The 24,036-nt window shown below is 57.6% G+C and overlaps 1 pseudogene across 1 annotated transcript; it reads left to right on the top strand.

Moving 5' to 3' along the window:
• The first annotated feature begins 716 nt into the window (after nt 1-716).
• On the top strand, nt 717-21,227 carry LOC129550003 (cilia- and flagella-associated protein 100-like; annotated as a pseudogene). The gene is made up of 15 exons (XR_016036465.1): nt 717-1,170; nt 3,330-3,516; nt 5,522-5,589; nt 5,661-5,824; nt 6,012-6,091; nt 6,391-6,574; nt 7,050-7,082; nt 7,166-7,292; nt 9,427-9,478; nt 9,551-9,702; nt 10,222-10,347; nt 12,600-12,735; nt 13,690-13,895; nt 14,657-14,750; nt 15,539-21,227. The product of XR_016036465.1 is annotated as a cilia- and flagella-associated protein 100-like (transcript).
• The last annotated feature ends 2,809 nt before the right edge of the window (nt 21,228-24,036 follow it).

Genomic DNA, 24,036 nt, shown 5'->3' with positions numbered 1-24,036 from the left:
AGGGCTCCAGTCACTTTGCGCCGCTCCAGCCCTGGGCACCGGCCCTTCCTTTCTGGGTTACCTTTCTGGCACGCCACTGGGCATGCGTTAGCATCCCGTGTTCCCCGTGACCAGCGAGGGGGACGAGCTGTGTTTACGGGCATTGATGATTCTTTGCTATGAAGCACCTGCCTTCGGCCCACTTTTCTACTTGGTTGTCTGTCTCCTTAGTTTAATGATTCCTGGGCTTCCCTGGCCGCTCAGTGGTAAAGCATCTGCCTGCTAATGCAAGAAACGTGAATTCGATTCCTAGGTCAGGAAGGTCTCCTGAAGAAGGAAACAGCCAATCTATTCCTGTAATCTTGCCTGGGAAATCCCACGGACAGAGTCCATGGGGTCGCAAAGAGTCAGACATGACTGAGCACGTACAAATTTCCTTTTAATTTGAAGATTTTTTAAAATGATGAACCCTGTTTCTTCTAAATCGAGGGTAGTAGGAAAGCAACCACATTTTTAAGCCATTAGGTTGGAGCCCTCTGGGTTCCATTTTCTCTGACACCTGGTGAGCTGGGCTGTGGGAACATCTCCCTTATGCCTGGGTGGGGGCAACAGGACTGGGGTCCTTGGCAGCCCCAGCCTCCCCAGCACCCAGGAGCTCTGCCCTCGCTGCTCCCGGAGGCTCCTGAGGACACAGCCGCTGTGCCGGCCTCCGCGCCCCTGCAGGCGGGTGCCTCACCCGCCAGGGTCAGTCGGTTGCATCGCTTACAAAGGGCAGGCGGAACTTCTCTTCCTTATGGCCTCGGGGTTCCTGAGACTAAACGCGAGGACAGAGGGCCAGGAGTGTAGCAATATCTGAGACACAGGAAGGTCTGTGTTCACACGGTCTCTCAGATGCAGGAGACAGAAGCTAAGCAGGCTAAACCAGGCAGGGAAGTTTATAGAGCTGGGAGGTCCAGGCTCGGACTTCAGGCACAGCTGGATCCGAGAGAGCGTCTGCCGTTCGCGCCTGCTTTCGCTGGCGCTCCCTCGCTGGGCGGCGGGGAGCACACAGATCGCGCCTGGTTCTCCAACGGGACCTCTCCCTCCCCAGCGTCCAAGAATGTTCCTGACCAGCCAGTGAATCCTTTCCACATGTCTGGGGACGTGGACTTCTTCTTGCTCAGAGAACAGGAGCGGAACAAGTCTCTCTTGGTGAGTATCTGGGGGGAGCCTGCCCGCCTCGGCCAGAGCGCTGGTCCCCCGGCACTCTTGCTCTAGGACAGCCGATGGCTCACACCGCCTGTGAAGCCTCCTCGACTCCGCCTGGCCCCAGGTCTCTCATCCTACTCTCGTACCAGTTTCACCACCGCCATTCCTGGGCTTTTGTCACGGGGGCCCCCAGCGAGTGTCTGTCCCAGAGCCTTAGCCAGCGTGTCTTATCTTCTGCGGAACCTGGAATAGACGCCATCCCCTCCCAACACCCTCTCTGACCCCCAGGCCCTAGGAGACCCCCCGAATGCTGTAACCTTGCACAGTCCTCTCTCACTGGTCTTCTTGGAGGCCAGACACATGCACACACTGCGTGTGCACACACACAGCTGTGTCTCTGCAGTGCTTAGGAGGTCCAGGATCAGCCCTGGACACAGCTCACGCTGTGTCTGCATGCTAGCACCACCATGTGCCCAGCTAGTCCACCCCTCGACTGCCCTGCAGCATGACGGACCTTACCCCTCCAGGCTGAGGGGACTCACTGAGTGGGCCATGTTTCTGGGACACGTGGTCAGAGGCACAAGCGTGGCCAGTGTCCCGGGCTCCCTCAGGGGCTGCCTGTGTACCCCCAGCTCAGGGCTCAGCCTCTGAGATTCCTCAGGCAGAGGCTCCCTCTGCCACCCTGACCAGGACCAAGGACACTCGGGAACAGGTAGGTCCTCCGGCTCTACCCCAGACCTGATCAGGATTCCACGGGTGCCAGTCATGCTCCCACCTCCCGCCTGGATGGAGGGGCGACAGACCCTGAGCCAGTCTGAGAGGTACTTGAGGCAGTGCATCCGCACACATATGCACACACACGTGCACACACGCACTGTCATGCTCACACACTCTTAAACACACGGATACGTGTGCACACCCCCACACATGAGCACACACACTCACAGACATGCATGCTCACCCACACACATGCACACATGTGTACACTCACACACATGCACACACACGTGTACACATGCACATTAACGCACATGCACATACCCACACACGCACACCCATGCACATCCACACACACACGTGTACACTCATGCACACACACTCATATATGCTCACCCACACACATGCACACACACGTGTAGACTCACACACATTCATGCACAGATACACACCCATACACGCACACCCACGCACATGCACACACACGTGTACACATGCACATTCATGCACAGACACACTCACACTCATACATGCACACACTCACCCCACACACACACTGACACACACTTCCCCTTCATCCAGCAGTGGCGCAGCCTGGACTTCCTTCTCCCAGCCTGGACCGGCCTCAGGGACCCTCTGCCTTCCTTCAGGGCCCCCTGCCCGCCCTTCCCACCCCGCCCCCCCCCAGCACAGCTCCAGCCTGCTCAAACTGAGGAGCCTCTGAGTGCCTTCAAACTGCAGACCTTTTCCCACTGGAATCCTCGCAGGTGACACTTTCCCAGTTTTATTGTACCAGGACACACAAATCAGGGCCCACCACACATTACAGGGCAACAGGCGTTGTTACTGGCAGGACCGGTGGGATGTGGGATTTGACCAGGGGAAGCCGCACGCAGGCTCAAGGCAGCAACATCCTCAGGGCCTGGGTGGCAGGAGGGGTGGGCACTAGGCCACCAGGAAGAAAGCCCTTCCCCAACCTGAGACCCCCCCAAGTGAAGGGCTGGGGCGCTGCAGATCCCCAGTGACCCCCAGCCCCAGGTCACCCCTAGTAAGTAGCAAGCTTCCTTATCAAACTTGGAAACTCTGAAGATCCAGCTTCTTTGAGCCTTGGTTTGTCAGATTTAGAAATCACAGCCCAAGACACGCGGTTTTAGTGTGACCTTCGGAAAGATGAGGCAGTGAGCGTGTCCCTGTACCCCTGGACTGGAATCGCATCTGACCAGGGTTCCCCAGTTCCTCTGGTGCACTGCCTTCCTGCACCCCATTCTCCACAGGGAGATGCCCGTCACCCTTGGCGCTCCCCCTGCACAGGGCACACGCTTAGGCCCCTACACCCCTCCAGGGGTGCACCTTTGCCTGTCGCCTGACGGGACAGGCAGCGGGGAGGGGCCGGGCCCGGTCTGTCCGTCCCCACCCGACCCTGCCCTCCCGCCCGCCTCCCTCAGGACCGGGAGCAGAAGAAGAAGCTGCGGGTGCATGAGAAGATGACCTACTCGTCCAAAGTGTCTGCCAAGCACACCAGCCTGCGCCGCGAGCTGCAGCTGGAGGATGAGACGGAGGACCAGGAGGAGCGGGCTGAGCAGCTGCGCAGCTTCCATGAGCAGGTGGCCTGGAAGCTCGCCATGACCCGAGGTGCACCCCGCCCCCCCACCCCGTGGTCCCCAGCCCTGGTCCCCAGGCCCGCCTTTGCCCTTCCTGTACGAGCAGCACTTTTAGAGGGCTTGAGCCATGCGGGGTTGTGGTGCGGTGTGTGTGTGTGTGGTGGGGGGCAACGGGTCCTCTTCATGCCCGACCTCTGCCTCCCAGGCCGCAAAGATCAGTTCCAGATCCACTGCCGACCAGCAGCCTTTGAACCCTGGTGTTGAGTGCAGTCAGAGTGCTGACCTGCATCGTGAGCACAGGCTTGACTGTTGTCAGATGAGGCGTCTCACTCGGCTCATCTGTCCTGGGCAAGTCAGCTTATCCTGATGCTGCCCCTTCTGCTGATCACTAGCCTCGTGGGTCCTGGGATTCAGGTCTTCACTCACCGTGAGCGCAGGCTTGACTGTTGTCAGGCGAGGTGTCTCACTCGGCTCGTCTGTCCTGGGCAAGTCAGCGTGTCCCGCTGATCACTAGCCTCGTGGGTCCTGGGATTCAGGTCTTCACTCACTGCATGTAGTGAGAGGGAGCTGTGTGTGTGAGCTGTTGTTATTCTCATCACCTGGTTAGAAGTCTGAAGGTCTTCCCTGGTGGCTCAGATGGTATAGAATTTGCCTGCAACACAGGAGACCCGGGTTTGATTCCTGGGTTGGAAAGATCCCCTGGAGGAAGGCATGCAACCCACTCCAGTAGTTTTGCCTGGAGCATCCTGTGGACAGACAAGCCTGGTGGGTGGGCTACAGTCCATGGAGTCACAAACAGTCGGACACGACTGAGGGACAAAGCAAGGTAGTCTAGAGTACTAAACATATGCATCAGTGTTCTACCGATGAACTGTAAACCAATAAGCTTAAAGAACCAGTTGAGGTCAGGGTCCTGGACCCCTTGGACTACAGGGGCCCTGAATGTGAACATGGAGAGACCCCAGCCTCCGCCCCTGACACCGAGGCTTGTTATGTCAAGTGTGGAGCTCTGCCTGTGTCTTATCTCTGCCTCCACCGCCCGTTATTGCCAAGACCCGGGAGCCACAGGGGGCATCTAAGTGGACAAGACTGGACCCAGCAGGTCTGACTTCCTTGAGGAGCTCAGGACGGCCAGGCCAGGCGTCTCGACTTAAATCAGGCCTCCTGGACCACAGCACGTCCTTCTGGAAAGGAGCGGGCTTGAAGGACAAGGCCAAGAGCCCACAGTTGCATCCACAGTGGGGGCACCCCGGCCCGTGCTCTCAGAAAGGCCGGGAAAGAGACCCCGTGGGCCTTGACCCCAACTGCGATGCCTCGCTGCTTCTGCTCCAGAAGGCGGCCCTGATGCCCACCCCAGCTTCTTCCCACCCGGCTGAACCCTGCACCCGGCTGAACCCTGGACTTAGCCTCTGGAGGCTTGTGCGTGTGCTCATATGCTCGGTTGTGTCCGATCCTTGTGACCCCATGGACTGTGGCCCACCAGGGTCCTTTGTTCATGGGATTTCCCAGCAAGAACACTGGAGTGGGGTGCCATTTCCTTCTTCAGGGGATCTTCCCGACCCAGGGATCGAACCTGTGTCTCTTGCATCTCCTGCCTTGGCAGGTGGATTCTTTACCACTAGTGCCACCTGGGAAGCCTTGCTGGAGGCTTAGGGTGCCCCAACTAGAGGTCTTGCTGCCTTGTTTTCTCTCTCACCACCCCCTCCTGTTACTGTCCTGGCCAATAGACCTTTCATCATGACATCCAGCCAGGTGAAACTTCCAGGGTGGGCTGTCCAGAGCCTCATTCTAGGGAGAAGGGTGCTACAAGCAAGAGCAACTCAAGGCAGACCCAAGGAAGGACTTCCCACCTGGCCAGACTCCAGCCATGGAGATGCTCTGTATCTGCACAGCCTGGAGGCGGAGCTCGCTCCGTCGCGGTCCCTGTTGTGACCCGGGCCTCAGGACCGCCTGGCTCGCGGGTCCCTGGCCACAGCCTGGGGGGGGTTGCTCCTACTGCCCGCCCACCCCCAGATGCCTCATGCCTTTCGCTGCAGAAAAGAAGCTGGAGCCCAACGACATCAAAAGCTACGAGGACCGGAACCGGCAGATGCTTCTCATCCAGGTAGGCCGGCTGCCCCGTGGGCCCCACGCCCTGTCCCCGTGGGGCCCGCATGATGCCACTCCTGCCCTCAGTATGCCCTGGATATGAAGCGGAGCAAGAGCCAGTGACTGGAGAGGCTGGCGGCCCAGGAGGAAGCTGAGCTGGAGCGGGCAGAGATATTCCTGGAGAAGGATGCAGCCCCGTTCGACGAGTTTCTCAGGGAGAATGACCGCAGCTCTGTGCAGGCGCTGAGAACGTGAGCCCCCCGCCCGGGCCTGGCCCAGGCCTGCATGCCCACCACTCCCCCAGCCCGCCTGCAGCGGCCGTGGACGGACCCCTGCCCTCAGTTCAGGCCCCTGCTTGGCAGCTCCCCTGCCTGCAGCCCTGACCGAAGGCAGCGTGGACACTTCCCAAGCCCCTTCCCCTCTGCCCCCCTCCCCCAGGGCTGACAAGGAGTCCAAACCAAGATGGAGAAGATCCTGGAGGTTCGTGAGCTGACCACCCAGATCATGAACATCAAGAGGTGAGTTCAGGGGGCGCACTGACCCCGCCGTGTCTCCCAGAGCCCAGGGAGCTCCGCGCGGCACACCGCTCTGCACCCCAATCATGTCCGGGAGCCCAGGCCCTGCGGGTGACCGAGGCCAGGACACGGGGCAGGGCTCACCCCGAGGCCTTTCTGCCCCGGGAGTGGCGGTGACCTGGGGACTGAGCTGTGCTGCCCCGCCAGGCCGGCCCTCTCGCCTGCGTGCAGGGTCTGGGTTGCCTCCCCTCCGAGGGGCCCAGGGATGGAGCCTGACCTCGCCTGTCCCCTCCCGGGTGCAGCGGAATCTCCGACTCTGAGGACGCACTGCAGCAGCACAAGGTCCACAGGGACTTCCTGTACGAGCCGGAAGTGCCGCCCGGGAGCGGCTGGAGGAGCGGGAGGAGGAGCGCTCGGCTCTGAAACAGGGCACGGAGGTGGTAGAGGCCTTCGAGAGCCTGCTGCTGTCCTCAGTGGGGGACAAAGGTAGCAGGGAGGGGCAGGTGCACCCGTGTCCACTGGCCCGGCCTCTCCATCCCCCAGAAACCCCCCCCAGGCCTCCCCATCCCCCAGAGCCCCACCCACCTCCAGACCTCTCCATCCCTCAGAGCCCCCCAGGCCTCTCCATCCCCCAGAGCGCCGCCCTCTCCAGGCTTCTCCATCCCCCAGAACCCCCCCCCCAGGCCTCCCCATCCCCCAGAGCCCCACCCACCTCCAGACCTCTCCATCCCTCGGAGCCCCCCAGGCCTCCCCAGCCCCCAGAGTACCCACCCCTGGGTCAGGCCTCTCCATCCCCCAGAGCCCCCCCCACAGGTCTCCCCATCCCCCAGAGCCCCCCCAACCCCCACTGCTCAGCCCACACACTCAGGGAGGTCGTCGGCCAGCTCTCCAAACAGCCCTGCCGCTTGGGGAGACCACGGGCAAGTGCCTGGGACCCTGAGCCTCTCCTTGCTTCCCACAGGACTGGAGACCAAGGGGAAGCTGAACTCCAGAGGTATGTGGCGGCCCCCGGCTGGAGGGGCCCCACTCTGGGCTGTGGGGATGGGCAGGTAGACAGCCCCCCTCTGCCTCCACCAGAGGGGCAGAGCCCCAAGAAGCCTGCCAAGCTCCTGCCAGTGATGCGGCTGCACCAGGCACTGTCCATGACCGTCAGCCAGCAGCAGAGCACCCTGCCCAGTGTGCCCAGCAGGGTGGAGTCCAAAAGGTGAGTGGGCATGGGGAGGGGGTGATGGCGGAGACTGGCCTGCTGGGGAGCGGCCCCCAGTGGCGCCAGCTCAGAGTGCCTGGAACAGGGAAGAGGCTGAGGAAGGGCCATGTCCAGCCTAGAGGGTCTAGAGTTAAACGTAAGCCTGAAAATCGAGGTGTTTCCTGAGCAGACACTTATGTTCATGTGATTTAGTGAACTTGAGCTTGGGGTGGCCCACGTGGGTGCTGCTGGGACAGTCAAAGGTGCATGGCGGAGGCAGCCGGAGGGGTACTTGGGAGAGGACCCACCTGCCCGGACCCTCAGAGTCCAGAGTGCTGGCCAGGGGGCTGGCAGAGCCCCTGAACCTTGAAAGGGAAGCAGGAAGTGTCTGGATTTTCATATAAAATATCCCAAACTTTAATTATGACAGTTATTTTCAAGTCTTATGCAAAACACGGTAAGGGACAAACCAACCGACCAGATCCAGCTCTGGTGTCTCACCCCATAGCCGCTGCAAAACCCCCTTGGGGACCACCGAGCTGCCCTGGGTCCTGTCCTGAATGTCTTCCTGTGATTCCCTGACACCCCCCCACACACACACATACACACACGCCGTGATGACTGACCGCAGGACACGCCTGCCCCACCGCCGCCTCCGGGGCCCCCTGCCCCTGCAGCACAGTCACTGTGCACCCCAGCCTCTCCGGGCGGGCTCCCCACAAGGTGCGGAGGGCCGGGGGCGCCTGGCAGCCAGGCAGGGCTGCACCCTGGCCTTGCCTCAAGTCCCTGCCCTGGGGTCTGGGGCTGCAGAGGCCAGGAAATTTCGGCAGGGTGCCGACACAATCAGACCTTGGTCTTGTACCTTTTTCTCTGATTTTGTGGTGCACGTGGCAGGTCACCAAGTGCACAAGCCAGGCACGTGCAGAGGTCATCTCTGGTCCCCGTAACCCCTCCGCGCCGGGCTGTGGTCTCCAGCTCCGGGATCGGATGTGCGTGCCTCCTCTGGCGAGGTGCCCTCAGCCTTGGAGCTCCCGGCAGCAGGGAAAGTCCCTGGAAGCAGAGGTCTGGGACCTCCGCCTGCCAGCCCCGTGACCACGGCCACCGTGCACATCTGGGCATGTCGCGGGCCACACAAGGCACTTGGCTGGGAGGGCGAGTTGGAGCTAGAGTCCAGCCTGGCCCCAGGCTGTGTCCTCTTGGCAGGAGGAGTCTCAGAAGGGCGCCTTCCAGGCCGAGAGTGACCTTGGGCAGGTGACTGGCTTTCTGACGGCAGGGCTCTCGTGTGCCGATTCGGTGGCATCTGTGTGCGTGGGGCCCCCTGGTGGCTCAGACGGTAAATCCGCCTGCCAGTGCCTGTTCTGGGAAGATCCCCTGGAGGAGGAAACGGCAACCCACTGCAGTATTCTTGCCTGAGAAATCCCACGGACAGAGGAGCCTGGTGGGCTCTAGTCCACGGGGTCGCAGAGTCGGACAATAAAGTCAGCGTGCACACAGGCTGAGGCACAGGCCTGGCGGTGTCCTCGCCGTCGGCGGGGCCCCGTGACGCCAGCTCTGCGCTCCAGGAAGGCTGAGCTGGGGTCTTGGAGGTCTCGGCCTAGCCTCCTGCAGCTGCAGGCCGGCCTCACCAGCTCCGGGGGTGGCAGAGCCTGCATGTCCATACAGGGTGCAGGCTGGGAGGGGTGACGGATGCAGGACTGAGGTTGGCCAGGTCCCCCCAGTGCTTGCAGCCCTCACAGCCTTCCCTGTGGCCACTGGGCCGTGCGTGTCCAGCAAGGTCCCTGATGTGTGGTGTGGCACAGCAGCTGTGAGAGGGGCCAGCGATGACACGTGCTAAGGAGGGAGCGGGGCAGGGAAGGCCCAGGTGGGAGGGAAAGAGCAGGGACCAGGGAGGGGCCTGGCAGTGGGAGCAGTGGGTCTGAGGTCGGGTTGGCTCCTGGATCTCAGGAAGGAGCTGCTGGGGCTGGCAGCCTCGAGGTGGGAGCCACACTTTATTCTAACCAGAGTGAGAGGGACTGACCAGGCGTGATGTGACCGGGGCCACAGGAGGGGCCGAGAGGAGGCTGGGGCCACGGCCTCGGCTGCCGGGGGGACAGAGGACGGGACGAGGGCTGGTTGGGGAGGTGCCCCAGGCCCCAACCCCGTGTCCCCGCAGGTCCAGCTCCACCCTCCCTGTGGAGGACGACCTCGATAGCGACGATGGGGAGGTGAGTGCCTGCTCCCACGGGGCTGCAGGGCAGGGCCCGCTGACCCGGGGCCTCACCCGGCTCTGCTCGCAGGAGCTGGAGCTATACATCACAGACCCGCAGCAGCTCCTCGACGTCTTCACAAAGCTGGAGGAGCAGAACCTGTCCCTGGTCCAGAACACCCAGGAAATGGAGGAGGCCCTGGAGGAGCTGAGCTTCACCCTGAAGAACACCCAAACCCGCATGTAGGTCTCAGGCAGGGCTCCGCGGCCGGGTGGCCCACCCTGCCCTGTCCATGGTGCTGGCCCTGCCGGCTCTGGGGAGATGCTGTGTCCTCTTGGGCCCGGAGCTGAGATTCAGAGTGGGCCAGGCGGGTGGAGCCCTGAGGGGCTGACCTCTCCCCACCCTGGAGCAGCCTGCGGTCGGAAGGGGGCATCTCCACGGACACCCCCCAAGGTGGTTCTGTAATAATTATCTTACTGGCTCAGCAGTAAAGAATCTGCCTGCAATGTAGGAGCTGCGGGTTCCATCCCTGGGTTGGGAAGATCCCCTGGAGGAGGAAATGGCAACCCACTCCAGTATTCTTACCTGGAGAATCCCATGGACAGAGGAGCCTGTTGGGCTACGGTCCATGGGGTTGTAGAGTCCAACATGACTGAAGCGACTGAGCACACGCGCATTTATTTTACTAATGATTATAATGATTGGCACTGTTATTTGTTATTTAATAGTAGTAATATGATCCAAGCTACTTGACTTTCCAGGCTTCGTCATGTAGTGTTTCCTGCCCAGCGTTGGCTCAGAGTAAGTCTTCTGGAACAGAAAGAGGCGTCAGTTTTATTGTTGACACGAAGCCCTGCAGAGCCTGTTTGGGCAGGGTCTGGCTCCAGGTGAGGCCGCTGGGAGCAGGGGATCACCGCTTTACTCCCGAACCTTGAGTAAGCACCCACTCTGGGTCAGGCCGGGGTCTGGGCCCTTCATAAATAAGGTAAACCCTGCCCCGTGAGCTGGCCGCCCAGGGGAGCCGACTTCAAGGCGCACAGATTTGCCTTGTGGATAGTAACACATGCTAGGGGTAAAGGGTCCTATGAGGAGGAGGTTGAAGTGGAGGTTGGCGGCAGATGGGAGAGGGCAGGGGAGGCTCCCAGCAAGGGTGTCCTTTCAGCCATGGACTTCCTGAGTGATGGGACACCACAGGGAATCTTGGGGGAAGAGGGAACTGCGTGCAAAGGTCCTGAGGTGGAGCCAGCCCACAGCTCTGACCGCTTGTGTGCTCACGTTCTGTTGACCAACACCCTGCCTTGGATAATTTCCTACCAAGAGTCTCCAGAATAATGCTGAAACACGAGCTCTCAGGAAAGACTGTTTCCTGCCAGTGCAGGAGGTACAACAGATTCGGGTTCGATCTCTGAGTCGGGAAGAGCCCCTGGAGAAGGGAACAGGTACCCACTCCAGTGTTCTTGCCTGGAGAGTCCCATGGACAGAGCAGCCTTGCAGACTCCAGTCCAAAAGACTGGACTGGGGTTGAAAAGAGTCGGGTGTGGCTGAGCGCACACACAGTGGGGAAAAGGCGTCTTTTTACCCCCAAACACCTGGGAAAGAAATAGAAGAACAAAATTACCAGCCCCCCCACAACATCTGGTCCATGTAAAAGGGACGCTGGCTGCAGGGTCACTCGTGTCCAGGCACTGGATGCAGAGGAAGCTCTAAGGAGCAGGCTGGACTCTTGGCAGTCATGCAGCACTGGGAGATGCGCCGCTGACTCTGCAGTGGACACTCAGGGTTGAGGGGAGGTCCGGCCTCTGTTCTTATCCTGGGTGCCCTGCTTGTCCCCCATAAGGGCCCAGGCCTTGAGGGAGGGTGTGTGTGAGCTGCAGGTGGTCCACCTGGCCACCCGCCTCTGAAAGCCTGGGAGGGCTGGCTGGACCATCTCTGCCCCCCTCGCACTCAGGTTCCTGGCCTCAGCCCCACAGCCATGGGGCTACATTCTGGAGGGCTGCCAGGGGGCGGAGGCATGTACCCCGGCACCCATGCTCATGACAGAGGGCAAAGGAGCCGCTCCCGTGGCACTTTGCCTAAACACAGGAAAATGTCGGTGGTTCTGTTCACCTGGGCGGAGCCTCAGAACCACCGTAGGGAAAGGGGCACCTCTAGACCCCACAGGCACAGCTGGCTGAGCGACTAGTGTCCTGCTCACTCTGGTCAGGACTGGCATGCCGCTGCCCACACTGGCCAGACCCATGCCAACTATAAGAGCCAGGGTTTCTGCTCCAGAAACCCCAGCAGACAATGCATGTCGGCCATGAACATGAAAGACTTGAGAAAAATTTAATGTTTCATATAAAAGGTGATTGTTGCAATCCTATTCCTAGTGAAAGTGAAAGTCGCTCAGTCATGTCTGACTCTTTGCAACCCCATAGACTATACAGTCCATGGAATTCTCTAGGCCAGAATACTGGAGTGGGTAGCCTTTCCCTTCTCCAGGGGATCTTCCCAACCCAGGGATCGAACCCAGGTCTCCTGCATTGCAGGCGGACTCTTTACCAGCTTAGCCACCAGGGAAACCCCTAAGAGGATTAAAAACTTGGGCTCGGAAAACCGTGTCCAGTGAACGTCCACAGCAGCATTGTTCCCAAGAGATTAAAGGTAGAAACTGCCTAATGTCCACTGAAGAATGACTCTGGCAAAGCCTGGTCTCCCACATGGTGGACCACAGTGGTTGTAAGAAGAATCGAGGCTCTGACCAGGCACGTTACAGGAGAGACAAACCTGAAAACACGGTGCCGGGTGAAAGAGCCAGACACAAAGGGACAGACGCCATGGGGCTCCGTGTTTACGTCCAGGAGAGACAGAGTGGAGGGGGTGGGCGAGAGTGACCGGGGGCTTCTCTCCAGTTAATGACACTGTCCTGAAATTAGATTATGATGGTCATGAAAAAAATTGGACATTTCGAAATAATTTTATGGTGAATTCTATACCTTAATAAGGCAGGTTTGGGTTTTCCCTTTTTTTTCTAGCGTGGATTGTTAAAGATGTTAGATTTCCCCTAACCAGGGCCTCTCACCAGGGCCTCTGAGGCTGGGGCTCTTGGCCCTCAGCATGCGTCAGGGCCAGTAGGCTCAGAGGTGCTGCTGCCCTTCAGGGACCGGGAGGTGAACCAGCTGAAGCAGTGGATTACCACGCTGATGACGTCCATTGCCAAGGAGAAGGAGATGGCCGCGGAGCTGGAGCTCAAAGCCCGCGTCTTCCATTTTGGCGAGTTCAAGGGTGATCAGGAGGTAAGGACCCCGGATGGGCAGATGGCAGCGGTGGGCACGTGGCCATAGCCCCAGTGGAGGGTGGAGTCATCCCCACCAGAGGGGCCTAGACCGCGGGAGAGCCAGCCCGGAGGCACGTGGTTCTCCAGGGCTGCCGTGGTCCTTGCCACTCGCCAGGCTCTGGGCTTGACCCATGGGCACCACTGGACATGGCCCTTGGCCCCAGATCAGAACCAGCCGTGTGTTCACGCCCCATGAATGGGCAGCTCGGCAACACCCCTCCTCCATCCCTCCTTCCTTCCGTGAAATCATCATTCTTCCTAAACACTCAGTGCGTCTGGAAGTGACCCTGCAGGGAGGCAGGCAGGCACGTCCCCAGCCAGGTCAGGAGGGTGAGAGGACTCAGAGCACGGAGCCCAGGGGCCAAGGGCCTGCACCTAGCTTCCTAGTTCATTTGATTGCTGTTGAGAGCCTCCTGCCTTCCGGGCCAAGTGCCTGGAGTCCCGAGAGCGGGCCGGGCATCTACCCCCAGACTACCGGGCACCAGCTGTACCCTGTGCCCCCTGCCCCCCGCCCCTCCCTCTTGGCCACCCCAGGGGACAGGGGTATTGTGTCTTCTGAACATCAGAACAGGCTGAGAGAGGGGCTTCGTCTAGCTGAGCACTACAGAAAGCAGGCCACAGAACGTGGTCCCAGGGAGAGCTGAGGGCAAGGCAGGGGCAGAGTAGGTCACGGGGCCTCAGTGGGCACCCCCTGTCCAGGCAGGAGCCCCAGTAGGCACTGGGACCCGGGATCTGGCTGATCCCAGGGCGTGGCCCTCTGCCCAAGAGAAGCCCAAGTGTCCAGCTCTGTGCCCCCTGACTTCCCGAGCACCCCCTGCTGGCTCGACAGAGCCCCGGGAGGTCAGCTGGCTGAGGCATGGCGGCAGCCCGGGCCTGCGCGGCCCCACTGGAGGGAGGCCTGCCCACCGCACAGGACAAGCTGCTGGAGAGTCTGAACTGCAAGGTGCTGGACGTCTACCAGCACTGCGTGGGTGGCCAGCAGGAGTCCAGCCTGGGCACCGTGCAGATGCTGGCCACCATCGAGCACCAGCTGGACGAACTGCTTGAGAACCTGGAGTGCATGCCCCCAGCCCGCATCGAGCAGGCCGAGAAAGCAAAGGAGAAGGAGAGGCGCCTCCGGTGCGTGGGGGGACCCTGCACATCCCCACCAGCTCTGGACTGGCCCTGAGAACGCCCTGGGGCTCCCCGCTGGGAGGGGGGGTGTCTGGCTCACACCCCACAGGCTCGGCCCAGTGGGAAAGGTCCCTCCGTTGGGAGAGGCATGTGGTGGCCTTAGGGAGCCCGGGAGCAAAGTGATGGGCAAACCCCCACCTCCCGCACCCAGGCACCGAGGAGAAGGGACAGTGAGAGGCACGTTGCGGGCAAAGAGCTATACTGCCCGAGCCCAGGGAGGGAAAGGGCCAGCCTGAGAGCCGCCGAAGGGGAGTCAACGAAGGGTGTGCCCCGTGGGCCCGATGGGGTGCAGGCCAGTTCCCGGCCACCTGGGTCATTCGGTCCCAGCAGAGTCCTGAGGCACGGCCATCTGCGATCAGCCATGTCTTTCCCACACACGGGCTCTCCCCCTGGGTCCCCAGACCCTGCTCAGGCAGGCACTGGACAAGGTTTGGTGGCCTCAAGTACAGACAGGAGGACTCGGGACTGCTGACCTTGCTGGGGCCTGGGCTTTCAAGGGTGGCGATGCATCAGTGACCAGGGAGGGGAAGCCAGGAACCTGGGCCTTCCGGGGGGAGATGAGCCTCGAGCCAGACCCTCCCAAGCAACCAGGGCCAGAGCCAACAAGGAGGTGGGGCAGAGCGGCGCCGAGGCCTGAGGCTGCGTGGGGAGGAGCTGGCGGCCTTCTCCGGGCCTCTGGTTAGTAACCTCGCCCTTCCTGCACCCAGACTCTGGGAAGAGAAGGCGAAGCTGCAGAAACAGCTGCAGGAGGAGTGACTGCTGCGCGCACAGGCGCGAGCCCACGCCGACGTCAAGAAGAAGGTAAGGGAGGCCCCGAGGAGGAGTGGTCCGGGGCGAGGCGGCCCAGAGGGGCGGGGCGGTGTCAAGGGGGCGTGGCCAGGAGGTCTCATGGCTGCAGACCCGCCAGGTCTCGCCCACTTTTGTAGACACACTTGCTGGGGTCCTGTGGGGAGACGGGTCACCAGAGCAATGTCAGGGTGGAGCCAGGGTCCCCATCTCAGGCCTGCTCCCCCCCACCTGCCCCTGAGGACCTACTTCCTCCGGGCAACCTCCCAACCCTCCCTAGGAGCACTGGTGCCCACAGCTCAGTGCCTCCCTGGGGTCCCACCTACATTCCAGCCAGACCCCAGGCCAAGGCCACCACCCCTCACTCACTGAGGGTCCCCCAGCCACCGCGTCCCCCACCCACAGCGTACGGGCCGGAGTAGCCACCCTGCTGGACTTGTGGTCCCTGAAGAGTCCCGATCCTGACCCTGACCCTGACTCCGTGGACCCCATGGAGTCTCTCCTGATCCTCGTGACGAGAGAGATGTCCCTTTAGCCTGGCGTCTCCCGAGTTTCTGGGTGCCTCCTTCCTGCCCCGCCCCCACTCACCCAGGGCCAGCACCCTGGCGTGCAGGCCACATAGATTTCCCTACCCCGGCTCTCTCGGAGGCCCTGGCCAGTCCGCAGACCACACATGACCTCAGCCACCGGAAAGGCTGGGCTGGGCCTGGGCCCCAGGCTCCCGTGCGCTCGGGGCAGGTGTCCAGCCTCAGCCCGGGTGCAGTGAGGCCGGGGTGCAGGCTCACGGCGTCCCCTCCCTGCAGCGGGGCAGGAGGCTAGTGTGCCGATCCCGGCCACCCGCCCTGAAGACAGAGGAGCAGTCCAAGCACGAGCTGATGGACAAGGACGGGGGGAGCCGCTGTTCTTCTTCACGTAGCGCGCAGGCCTCCCGCTGGCTGAGCAGAAGCAGACGGAGGCGTGGGGAGCAGAGGCGGAGCCTGCACGCCAGCACGGGCCCCTCACCGCCCACACTGTGCCTTCGGACTCACCTGAAATAAAAGCGGTGTCGCTCGGGCGCCTCCAGGCCTGTCTCGGGAGGCGGACACAGTAACAAACTCAGTCTCCGCTCATTGTCACTCAAACCAGGAAGTGATAAGGGTTAGGGGAAGAGATGGTTAGATGGCATCACCGACCGAATGGACTTGAGTGTAAGCAAACTCCGGGAGATAGCGGAGGACAGGCAAGCCTGATGCCCTGTAATCCATGGGGTCCCAAAGAGTCAGACGTGACTTCGTGGCTGAACAGCAATGCTAAGGGGTGAGCCCGTTTGGACTTCCTGTCAGTCAGCTGCTGAGACAGACGTGACTGGGGTGGGATCAGTTGCAGCCCTGCACAGGGTGAGATGAGAGATCCGCTGCACGTTAACCTGAGGTGACGGGGTAAAAACTCCAGTGTAAACTGAGGTGATGTGTGGGGTCCCCCCTAGATCCACCCTGGGATCTTCTTCAGCTCCACCCAGTGCTGATGGGCTGCACAATGACTCTCAGCGGCCAAAGAACAAGTGTGGGAACAAGCACGGTTACTCTTAAAGTGAGACGTGGGCTCAGAGCCGGGCTGTCTGAGACTCGTCGTGACGTTCATCCATTTTCCACCTGAGGGATGCAGAGGGTCATCTCTAGGAGGAAACTGAGTGGAGATGCGGGGTCAGCTCGTCTCCACCACAGGGTGAGGTGTGGGGTAGCCCCAACTCTGCAGTGGGCTGAGGCCTGGGGTGCACCCAGCTCCACCGTGGGGTGAGATGTGGGCTCAGAGCCGGGCTGTCTGAGACTCGTCATGAAGTCCATCCATTTTCCACCTGAGGGATGCAGAGGGTCATCTCTAGGTGGAAACTGAGTGGAGGTGTGGGGTCAGCTCGTCTCCACCACAGGGTGAGATGTGCGGTAGCCCCAGCTCTACAGTGGGCTGAGGCCTGGGGTCTACCAACTCCACCGTGGGATGAGGTGTGGGATCAGCTTCAAATCCCCATGGGGTGAAGTGTGGTGTCCTCCCCAGCTCCACCGTGGGGTGAGTTCTGGGATCAGCCTCCAGCTCCACTGTGGTTTGAGGTGTGAAGTCCACCCCAAACCCTTCCGTGTTGTGAGGTGTGGGTTCCTCCCCCAACTCCACTGTGGGGTGAGGTGTGGAGTCAGTCCCAACCCCACTCTGGGGCGCAGTGTGGTGTCAACCCAAGCTCTACCGTGGACTTAGGTGCCAGGTCTGAACCAAATTCACCGAGGGGTGCGGTGCGGGTTCAGCCCCAGCTCCACTGTGGTCTGAGGTTGGGGTCAGCCCTAGCAGCTCCATGGGGTGAGGTGTCGGGTCATTCCCACCATGGAGTGAAGTGTGGGGTCAGCCCCAGATCGAATAGTGTGAGGTATGGGGTCAATCCACACCTCTTCCGTGGGTTGAGCTGTGGTGTCAGCCCCAGCTGCACCAAGGGCTGAGCTACGGGGTAAGCCCCACCATGGGCTGAGGTGTGGGTTCAGCCCCAGCTCCACTGTGGGATGAGGTATAGGGCCTGCTCCAGCTCCTCCATGTGATGAGGTGCGGGTTCAGCCCCAGCTCTACCGTGGGATGAGGTGTGGGGTCAGCTCCAGCTCCTCCATGTGATGAGGTGTGGGGTCAGCCCCAGCTCCACCGTGGGGTGAGGTGTGGGGTCCAACCTCAGTTCCTCCATGGGGTGAGGTGCGGGGTCAGCCCCACCGTGGGGTGTGGTGTCAGGTCAGCCACACCTTGAGGTGAGGTGTGGGATCCGCCCCCAACACCTCCGTGGGGTGAATTGTGATGTCAGCCCCAGCTCCACTGTGGGGTGAGGTTTTCGGTCAGCCCCAAATCCACCGTGGGGTGAGGTGTGGGGTCAGGGCCAGGTCCACCATGGGTTGTGGTCTAGGGTCAGACCCAGCTCCACTGTGGGGTGAGGTGTGGGGTCAGCCCCCAACTCCTCCGTGGAATGAGGTGTTGTGTTAGACACCAACTCCTTCGTGGGGTGAAGTGTTGGTCAGCCCCAGCTCCACCGTGGGGTGAGGTGTGCGGACAGCCTCAGCTCCACCAAGGGGTGATATTTGGGGTCAGTTGCAGCTCAGCCGTGGGGTGAGGTGTTGGCTCAACCCCACTGTGTGGGGTAAGGTGTGGGGTCAAGCCCAGCCCCACCATGGGTTGGGGTGTCGGGTCAGCCCCGCTGTAAGGAGAGGTTTGGGGTCTGCTCCAGCTCCTCCATGTGATGAGGTGTGGGGTCAGCCCCAGCTCCACCGTGGGGTGAGGTGTGGGGTCCAACCTCAGTTCCTCCATGGGGTGAGGTGCGGGGTCAGCCCCACCGTGGGGTGTGGTATCAGGTCAGCCACACCTTGGGGTGAGGTGTGGGATCCGCCCCCAACACCTCCGTGGGGTGAATTGTGATGTCAGCCCCAGCTCCACCGTGGGGTGAGGTGTGCGATCAGCCTCCGCTCCACCGAGGGGTGAGGTTTGGGGTCAGTTGCAGCTCCGCCGTGGTCTGAGGTGTTGGTTCAGCCCCACTGTGGGGTAAGGTGTGGGGTCAAGCCCAGCCCCACCATGGGTTGGGGTGTCGGGTCAGCCCCGCTGTAAGGAGAGGTTTGGGGTCAACCCCAGGACCGCCGTGGGGTGAGGTGTGGGGCCAGCCCCACCGTGGGGTTAGTAGTGGGATCGGCTCCAGCTCCACCATGGGGTGAGGTCAGGGTCAACCTCATCGCGGGGTGAGCTGTGCGGTCAGCCTCAGCCCCACTGTGGATTGAGGTGTGGTAAGCGAAGAGTCGGACACGACGGAGCGACTTAACTGAACCGAACCGAAGGGAAGAGGAGAGGGGACGACAGAGGATGAGCTGGTTGGATGGCGTCACCGACTCCATGGACACGAGTCTGAGCAAACTCTGGGAGATGGTGATGGACAGGGAGGCCTGGGGCGCTGCAGTCTGTGGGGTTGCAGAGTGTGGGACACGACCTGGGGACTGAACAACAAAGAGGTATTCACAAGCAAGACTCTTAAGGTTGCTATTGCAGGGTATGGCCACAGGCGGCAGGCTTTTTTCATGCCCAGTTGTGATTACCTTGGAAATGAAAGCTTTTGAGTTTTAACTCAGGACTGTAATTTAATACGGAATGTACTTGAAAAAACACCCAAAAGCTTGTGTGTTCTTCCTGAACATTCTTATTTATTTATTTTAATAATTTTATTTATTTATTGGCCGTGCCATGCAGCTTGTGGGATCTTAATTGCCTGACCAAGGATCTAACCCTCACCCTCTGCTTTGGAAACACAGAATCTTAATCACTGGACTGCAGGGAAGTCCCCCTGAGCATTATTTTTTAAAATTAATCTTTATTTTTTATTGTAGTAACATTGATAAACTATGTGTCGTTGGTAGCAGGTGAACCGAATGTATTTTCTATTTTGTTGTTGTTGTTCAATCTCCAAGTCATGTCTGATTCTTTTTGTAGGAGTGTTCCCTTTTCGCCAGGCCCTGTTACACTGGTAAAACATCTATTCGTGTATATATAAGTGTACATAATTATAAATGTCTAGGTACATAGATATATAAATGTCTGTATGCACAGATATATAAATACTTCGATATATAGAGACATAAATATCTATATACATAGACATATAAATATCTATATACGTGGAAGATGGCTACACAGTGGAAAATGCAAGAGACAACCTTATAGACAAATTAAGTGATACAGATAGTGGCATTTATAAGATCATACTGGGAGAGAGAAACATAAACAATTTCAAAATAAAGAGAACAAATCTAACCACGATTCATGTAACTAGTTTTAATCTGGTGGTGATAAACCAAGTCTACAAGGGGAGTCAGTAGATGATGGCAAATTCTGGAAGGGTCAGAGAGTGAAAACAAGTTAAATGTTTCATCTTTGTTTACAAAGTATACCTTTGCAATTTACGGACTCATACTTGTTGCTCCTCCTTAAGTGTGTATCATCCTATCTATCCTCATATGCCCACATCCAAACTGTTTCAACTCAAATCATTCCAAACATAACTCCAACTTGTTGCAACTCTAACTAGAGTTGCAATTGTTGCAACTTCATGAAAAAGGCACCTTGCGATTCTTTTTTATAGACCAGTAAAGGCAAGGATTTCTGTCTAATGTTTTTTTTTAGAGGCCTTAAAAATCATTTAAAATTTCAACTCTTCTCCCTGCTTCACTTTGTTCAGATTCAATTGACATGGGGAAAGCTATCGAAAGAGTGTTTAATATAATCTGAACTCACCAGGTGTGTCTATTATTTGGTGTACATGAAGATCTGAGAAGTAGATTTTGATGGATATAAAAAGAAATATTATGGATGTAGAACATAGTTAGAAATTGCGAGAGTCATTTGGCCAGAGAGCAGTCGCAATGGATCAACTTCATCTCCCACACCTGTGAGGGCAAGTTTATCTTGGCAATAACATCAGCAACTGAGGAGTTAAAAGTGTTATCTCTGTGGAAAATGATCATGAAAAGAAATCTATGAAGTGTTTTCACAGATAGAGCACAGCTTTCCAAGAGGCTTTAAACCTCAGGTAAAGGTTTTATCATTTGAATCTCGAGTGGATTACAGACTCTGTGTAAGTTTTACAGACTGTTCAAAGTAACATTCTATTCCATCCTGGAATGAATACATTACCTTTTGGTTCATGCACTTGTGACACACTTAATCAGACTTACAGACCATCTGTGTTGGAGAGTGTTCTAAACCAACTTGTGCGTGCCAGCTGCAGATCTGACGAGAAACGCTCACTCTCCCGTCGCTGCTGTTCGGTTGCTGAGCTGTGTCTGACTCTCTGTGACCCGTGGACTGCAGCCTGCTGGGAACCCCCGTCCTTCACCGTCCCCTGGAGACGCTCAGACCGCTGTCCGCTGAGCCGGTGACGCCGCCCAACCGCCTCTTCCTCTGCGTCCCCGGCTCCACTTGCCTTCAGTCTCTCCCAGCATCAGGGTCTTTTCCGGGGGGCTGGCTCTTCACGTCAGGCAGCCAAGGGATTGGAGGTTTGGTTTCAGCATCAGTCCTTCCTGTGAGTACTCGGGACTGATTTCCTTTAGGATGGACTGGTTGGATCTCCTTTCAGACCAAGGGGCTCTCAGGAGTCTTCTCCAGCACCACAGCTCACAAGCATCGGTTCTTTGGTGCTCCGCCTCCTTCCTGGCCCTACTGTCGCATCCGCACAGGACCGCCGCAGAGCCGGTAGCTTTCGTTCTCACGGGTGGGATCTCAGACTTGCTTTCACATGTCGCCTGCTGTATTCAGACTCTTAGTTCATGCTTCACGTAACCATGTAGTGTTGTATTTAAATCCAGTTTGAAACAAAGCTTTATTTTAAGAATGTTTTGCCTACCAGTAGTGTTCTATTTTCATCAGAACCTCTTACCTTGTTGTGACATCTCAAAACTCAGAAACTCCTACGTGTTGATGTGAATATCAATTTCATTTTAGCAGAGTTTGAACAGAGTTTGAACAGTTTGAAAAAATCAGGGTGCCCATTTTATCAGGTTCCTCCAGGCAGAAAATTGAAGCTTGATGTTGTTCAGTCACTCAGTCGTGTCCAACTCTGTGACCCCATCGATTGCAGCACTCTGGGCTTCCCTGTCCTTCACCGTCTCCCGGAGCTTGCTCAAACACATGTCCATTGAGTCGGTGATGCCGTCCAACCAGCTCATCCTCTGTTGTCGCCTTCTCCTCCTGCCCTCAGTCTTTGAAATTGAAACTGTTAGAAGGCAGAGTTCATGCAGCTTATGGGCTCCTTGACTCAATTTTTTTGCAAGAATTTTCTTATGTATTTTTTCAAGTGTGACCTTTCCTTCATATAATATCAAATAACAGAATTAGAAGAAACTAATTTGAAATGATGGATTGTTTCTACCCTGACAATCTGAACACAAAGGAACTAGTGGGAACTGCAAAGATCGGGGGGCCAGGCTTTTAAGAATATTTTAGGTTGGCAAATAATAACTAGTATGCTTTAAATTTTAACAATTTTTATTCTGATAAAGAATATCCTTTTCTAGAAGGTTTCCACAGTGTGGCTGCCTCCTGCTAGAAGCCTTGGATGATGGAATCAGGGCACTTCCTGTCTGTCTGTACAGGACCCTGGGCTCAACTCTAAGGAATCCCTGGATCTCCCCTGGATCCTGGCCACCGCTTGCCAAAAAGATACTGGTAACGTTTTGTTCTGGCGATTGAACTGTTTAATGACAAAGATTCTTTCAGTTTCCTGATATGGGCGACATGTGGAGCCCAGTGATGATTTCTTCTTTAAGAGACTTACGTGCCAGCTCCTACACGAGGATGAGCCCCCTGTCCAACGATGAGAGACCCTGCCTGGGTGTAACCTGTGCCTCCAGGGAGAGCAACTTTAAGCTAGTTTAAACCTGACCGAGTTCTGTCTACATGGTAGATTTAGACCTCTCTGTCTTATCTAAGGGCTTCTCTGGTGACTTAGATGGTAGAGAATCCGCATGCAGTTCAGGAGACCTGGGTTCGATCTCTGGATCAGGAAGATCCCCTGGAGAAGGGAATGGCAACTGACTCCAGTATTCTTACATGGAGAATCCCATGGACAGAGGAGCCTGGAGGGCTACAGTCCACGGGGTCACAGTCAGACATGTCTGAACGATGAACACTTTGACTTTTCAATCCTGTCTGCCCTGATTATGTTTAGACAAGACTGTGTGCTTTCTACGATGAGAATATTTCCACCTGACCACGTCCTGTGTGCACCAGCATGTGGAGACCTGGGTGCAGCCTGGGCCTGTCCTCTGTCCTGGAAAACTCCGTGCCTGTGTCTGAATGTCAGTGCTCAGATGTCTGGGGTCTGGAGCTGAGGTGGGCTTCTCTGGGTAACGTGCCCTCCTCTGAGTGGGGTTCCATGGCCCTCCCAGGGGTCAGTGCTGCAGTAGGGCTCCTAGTCTTTCTTCCTGCCAGGCTCATCTGCCCTGGGGCTCATGGAGACGCCTCAGGTGGGCTACTGCTGCTGCTGCTGCTGCTAAGTCACTTCAGTCGTGTCCGACTCTGTGTGACCCCATAGACAGAAGCCCACCAGGCTCCCCCGTCCCTGGGATTCTCCAGGCAAGAACACTGGAGTGGGTTGCCATTTCCTTCTCCAATGTGTGAAAGTGAAGTCACTCAGTCGTGTCCGACCCTTAGCGACCCCACGGACTGCAGCCTACCAGGCTCCTCTGTCCATGGGATTTTCTAGGCAAGAGTACTGGAGTGGCTTGCCATTGCCTTCTCCGCTCCCACCTGGTAATTATTCCAGCTTTCCAGCTCATTCAGTTTGAGTAGGGAGGCAGCTTCACCTGGTAAATTGATTCCAGGGTGCAGGGATCAGGCAAAAAACCAACGGGCAGCAGGTGAGGTTGCTGTGTGATCGCCTTCCGGTCGGCCGTCCCGGCTCAGCAGAGACCAGACCTGCCCCTTAGCTTCCCGCCCCATGCCTGGTGTGTTTTCTCAACACCTCAGTGGGAAAACAAAGTATGGAGCCTGCTGGAACCAAGGTAGTGTGTTCAACATTATTGTGATGGCTGTAAAAACAGTATCAGACAGAACCAAAGGGCAGGAGAGGAGGACTTCTCTGGGACAAGTGTGGGGAGAGGAGACCCACCCTATGCTTCTTTTTACCATCCCAGGAGGTTCCAGGAACCCACTCGTTTCCGCCTTAGGGGCCCAGCCATCAGAGACCTGGTGTCCTAACCAAGAGTCATGCGACCCCAGATGCAGGGTCTGGGGTTGTGTGGGTCTCACCCCTCCACGTGGGCCCAGATCTTGTACCCGGACACCCTGTGTCTGCTCTTCACCTCAGTGTGTCTTGCCTCTCGGAGATTCCTGGCATCTGAGTTGAGGGTGTTGCCCTAATTAACCTGTGGTCCTTTTTCTTCACATGAGGTGAGGCACCTTTGAATGGGTTGCTGCTCTGTTTTCTGCTGAGTGAAAAGCTTTGGTGGTGTCATATTAATGTCATAGCGTATCACATATCTAATCCATAGGGTCGCCACTGTCTGGGGTTCCCTAGATGGATTTCAGGTAATTTAATTTTTATTTTCTATTGGAGTCAAGTTAATTTCTATTGTTTTGCTAGTTTCAGCGGTATCAGAACTTAATTTCATTTTACATAGAAGCGTATCTATTCTTTCTCCATTTTTTTCTCTATAGATTATTACAGTCTGTTCAGTAGGTTTCCCTGTTCTATTCACTAGGTCCTATTTGATTATTAATTTGTTACATATTAGTGTGTATATTAATCCTAAACTCTTAATTATCC

Source organism: Moschus berezovskii, chromosome 26, assembly GCF_049115385.1.
Source record: "Moschus berezovskii isolate FMDL1 chromosome 26, NW_MosBer_1.0, whole genome shotgun sequence".
Lineage (NCBI taxonomy): Eukaryota > Metazoa > Chordata > Mammalia > Artiodactyla > Moschidae > Moschus > Moschus berezovskii.
The sequence above is the reverse complement of the archived record's forward strand: the minus strand, read 5'-3'. Positions and strand labels throughout refer to the sequence as shown.